Below are 5,004 nucleotides of genomic sequence, written 5' to 3'. Positions count from 1 at the left end.
GAGTTACAGGAGCGTGTTTTTGTTCTTCAAATGTCATATTCCTCACTCGCCTCACTCTACAGGGATGTCCCGATACTTTGGAAACTGTTCTGCTTCAAAGATCTGTTCAAACAAGGCCACGAAGGAGGTCATTTCTTCGCTGTAGTTTCATTGTGACACAGTAAAGCCACGCTGCGGAACATTCCAGCAACTAAAGCTCTCGTCCAACTCCACCTTCAGCCAGACCATGCGATTATTTTTCCTTCCTTGTAATAGTTTATCAAAATAAAGCATCTGGAAGAAGAGCTGGCGATGTCCCGCCTTCTGCAGAGTTACGAGTGCGGTCTGAAGAGGCGCGCTCATTATGAAAAACAGTTTTTATGTTTTATTCTGCTATTTATTGGGTGAATCGTTGCGCCGTGTGGCTTCAATAAAAACATAGTGCAAATTCCCTTTAAGGCGAGACGCGGCAGGTTGAAAACATTGATTTTTCACGCAGTGGCCAGAGTTTTAGCGAGTTAAAATAAAATAAAATAAATAAAAAGGCCAAACTCACCCTTTACCACATTTATTCTAGGACGTTGTTTGCTTTGTTCTGCTATCCCTGAAGTAGCAACGGCCGGGTCTCCCACGTGTATTCATTCTCTAATACTGATGTGTTTGGTATCCACGTGCAGCACGAAAGGCGACCGAGATGACGCTGTAATCCAAATATGGTCATTTCCTTTTCTTGGATACAGCAGCGGCTGAAGACGGGACAAAAACGCGCATGTGCAGGTTTTCTTTCCTCCACTTTCCCACAAACGCCAAGATGAGAGGAGTGTGTGGGAGCTGCTAAACAATGTTTTAAAGTTTTTTTCAGAGGAATTCTTCCATATGTAATTCCACAATTTGATTTTTTTACAAACCTTTTCACTTAAAGGGACTATACGGAGTTTAAAAATGTTAAAATTCAGTATTTTCCTCCCAGCTACATGTTCCAGCCATGTCCTTGTAGAATGAGCTCAGACCTGTTCACCACAACTGCCTCTAAAATCCTGCACTGTCTCTCAAAAAGGTGTCGCTTCAGGTCCTAAGTGCCGTCATGCACGAGCTTAATATAGAACCTGCAGTTACGCGTATGACCTGAGGTGGCAGTAGTGAGGATAAAATGGCCAACTTGCATTTAGCCCCTTTTTAAAGCTTGTGAAAAACGAAACAAGATCCAAAATCCCCTCTGAGAAAATCTTTGTAACGAATGAATCAACAAAATAAAGGCGCACATCTAAACCTTGGCTCCTTCCATTATTTTTAAATGGAACCATGAAACGACATAAACGTGAGGAAAGAAATACTGCGTCGTCCAAACTGAAATCTCTACATTGAACTTCAACTCCCCTGCAGCGTCTCGCCGTAAAAAAAAAGCCAAACTGTGTCATAACGTAAACTCTACAAAGACTTTCCCAGGACCAGCTCGAGAACTAAAGCTCCAAACTCCTTTGCATGAAGTAAGAAAACGCAGTTAGTGTCGGGACAGCCCTGTACTCTCGGTTTAAGAAAAAGGCCTATATATTACGACTGTTAGTGGCGTCAGCTCTTTTGTCTCTGTCAGCATTTGCACGAGGCGCAGAGTGCACGGGGGCCCAAGTCACCCGCTCACATTTTGAAGGAAGCCATATTGGAATGTCCCCCGATGCCTTTTTATTTATTATCGAAAAACACAAATCGCTCGAATGCACGGCGAGGAAACGGTTCTCCCCCAACGACACTGTCTCTTTTTCTTTCTTTCTTTTTGTCGTTGATATGAAGCTCATTTCTATTTAAAGTCAAAGCGTTCATCGACCCCGGCTCGAGCGCCTCGTGAAAATGCTTTCTGCAAAACCCCCCCCAGACCGTGTGCTTTTTCTTAACATTAGTCATTATTATTATTATCATCGTGTGTGTCGACGAAATGATAGTTTATTTTTTTGAAATTGTCGGATGGTTGGAGATAAAAAAAAAGGTTGGAAATTGTCTTTTGAAATCATCCCGTCTCGTTGTTAGTTTTTTGTTTCATCTTTTTACCGCAAACAAAGGAGCATTTACGAAAAATCCGAACATTGGCCTTGTTTTGAGAGGTTTCCACAAGTTGATTTCGATTGACTTCACAATAATAATGCATTTGTCTTACACAGCGCTCGCTTTATTTTGTCCGTTCAATCAACACCTGTCAAACGCGGTCATTTAAAGATGAATATTCCGAATCGGACGTTCAGAAATGATGGCTCTGTTTGTTTCTTTTCCAGTTGTTTATCGTTTCCAAACTCCCGGTCAGATTAAACGCTCTAATTGCCTTGTACGGGAATTCACTTTTTTTTTTAATCCTCATCATCATTATTATTATTATTATTATTATAATGAAGCCTCTGTCTCTATATATGAAATATTTTAATATAATAGGATATGGGAAATTCTTTAACACAGACATAACAAAGCCATTGTGATCTTTTAAACATGCTTATTGATACTTGTATATTGCAAAGACTGCGTTATATAAAGGTAAAAAAAAAATGCCCATGATTTTAGTATAAAGTTAAGGTGAAATGATGCTAAGGAAATAAAATGTTTGGGACTTTTTACTTTGAGTTTGTGTCTTGATCTGCATCTGATTTAGGGTCACAGTAAAAACAAATAAAGTATTTTCCAGTAGTGAGTGTCTCAGAGAGGCTGTGTGTGTGTGTGTGTGTGGACGGCGGAGGGGGAGAGTTCAGCTTCCTGACAGCCTGGCGGGTGAAGCTGAGCTGTCCTTCAGTCGGCTGGACCTGGTTTCCTAATCGAGAGCAGTGCAAAACGAGACATGAGATCAGCTGACGACCTGGTTGTTCCATCCATGGGTTTCTTCTTCCCTGATGTCGCGGGCGTTTTCCAGAATGACGATGCCGGAGTCCAGATCCTAACCTCTCGCCACCCGCCTGAACTGAACCCCTTTTTCCCCCCTTTGGCTTTACCCAAATCTAAAAGCTTCCCGACTGGAGAGCTTGCAGCCTGTAGGCCAGTGTAATGCCTCATTTGAAAGCTAAGGCCTACAAAACTGATCTAAGATTGTTGCCACGGTGTCGTATATATATTTGATGGTTTTTCGTTGCTTTTTTCCATGTTTTTGTCTCATTTTTGTACATTGTTTGTCATTTTTCTTGGTTGCATTTTTGTTTACGTCTCGTTTTCGGCTCTTGACTTTTTTTTCAAGCAGCTTTTACGTTTGGGTAATGCCAAACCGAACTAAAATGAGAAGACTTATAATGGCACTAACCTTCTCTTTTTTTTATTATTATTTTTTAATTTACACAGCTGCTTATATACAATATGTACAATAACAGACATTTCATTTCTCATGAGGCATTGAATAGATCAAATAAAATACAAAGGACCACACAAAGTACATATATACATTTATATACACATAGATACAGTAACAACGAGGATAATACCAGGGGACACACATTTACAACTTATATGAAGAAATGAATATCCACGAGACGCCCATACAAACAAAATGAGGAGCCGGGTCAAGTTCAAGATGCTTTCCTTGGATCAAAATAGTTCTACCTTTCTTTTTCACTGAATGTAAAGTAGAAATTGGGGCTGAAAGATGTATCGTTATCGTATTAATATTGAGATATGGATGTTCAAGACATTGAAATCAAAGAAGCAAGATATAAACGATACAGATTTTCATCAATAAAACTCCACTCTTTATCTGGCATGAACATCGAGATATGAAGTTTAGTCCATATCGTTCAGCCCGAGGAGAAAAGGCCTTTATTTAAGTTGATGTCTGCAGGACGTTTGTCAGCCCATTTCTTTTGATTTAAGTGATACTTTCCTGAAAGTTCAATATCAAATTTCACATTTAGCAAAGTGGCCTAAAGGTCTCGGAGACGGACTTTAGTGAGTGTTGCTGTATGAGAATCCTCCGCTCTTTCCAATCGTAATGATGGAAATATTTCTGTATTGTAAATGTCTCTGTAAAGTCAGAACCTTCCATTTCAAAGTGCACGGCCTTAAATCTGTCTGATTTTAGGTGCATGTTTTTCTTTTTTCAGAATCAAAATGCAGAGTCCCTGAAAAACTCCTGAAGCAACTGTTCTTCATGGAGCGCTGTAATTCTATCTCACCATACTTAGAACCATACAAATACTTTTTGTGTATTTGTCATTTTCAAATACCTTTCTTCTAAGTAAAGTTATACAAGTACATATTTTGAATAGGGTCAGTTACATACACACCAATACTGACTAAAAATAAAATAAAGAGCATTGAGTTGTAACAATTAGGCAAAAACATACTTAACATTTGGCGAGAATTTTGCATTTGTTTTAGAAAAAAACAAAAAAACACTGTCCGTTACTTTATGAAGATTAGGCCTAAATGGGCCCATAATAGGTTTCCCCATGGGGCCAGTATTCCTAATCTTAGTGGGACTTTCCTAGTTAAATACAGAGGGAACTGCAGGCCTAAGACTCCTAAAATGTCTATAGGGTCACAGCGTAAATGGTAGTCAGCACAGTAGCATTAATGGTTCATACGGCTCTAACATGTCAGAGATGGACTTCGGTGCTAAACCATGAAAAGACTTGTAACGAGCAGAGCTGTTTTAAAGTCTATTCTCTGAGCGACAGGAAGCCAGTGCGGAGACCGGAGCACTGGACTAATATGGTTGTGTGGATGTTCTGCAGCTCTGACAGTGACAGTTACAGTCGTCTAACCTGCTGGAGACAAACACATGGATAAGTCTCTCTAAGTCTGGTTTTGACACTATTCCTCTGATCTTAGCCATGTTTTTCAGACGGTAAAAAGCTGCTGATGTTATTGCTCTGATGTGGCTGTACAGATTTCTACCCTGTTTTTCGGTTTTCGAGAGAGACTCAAGGTGACTGACAACACTTTCTCTTTTTACATTTTATTTATTTGACCTTTTTTAACCAGGATAAAACTCATTGAGATTAAAAATCTCTTTTTCAAGTTTCCTGGCCAACACTTTCACACACAAGTTACATTTGCTCAGAA

General features: G+C 39.6%; 1 long non-coding RNA gene across 1 annotated transcript in view; it reads left to right on the top strand.

Annotated features, from left to right (window-relative positions):
- The window catches only part of LOC306970430, a 441,258-nt gene that overhangs the window by 53,256 nt on the left and 382,998 nt on the right, over window positions 1–5,004 (top strand). The window lies entirely within an intron of this gene.

This window comes from Gobius niger (assembly GCF_951799975.1).
Source record: "Gobius niger genome assembly, chromosome: 11".
NCBI classification, from domain to species: Eukaryota; Metazoa; Chordata; class Actinopteri; order Gobiiformes; family Gobiidae; genus Gobius; species Gobius niger.
This window is presented reverse-complemented; position numbering and strand designations above follow the sequence as displayed.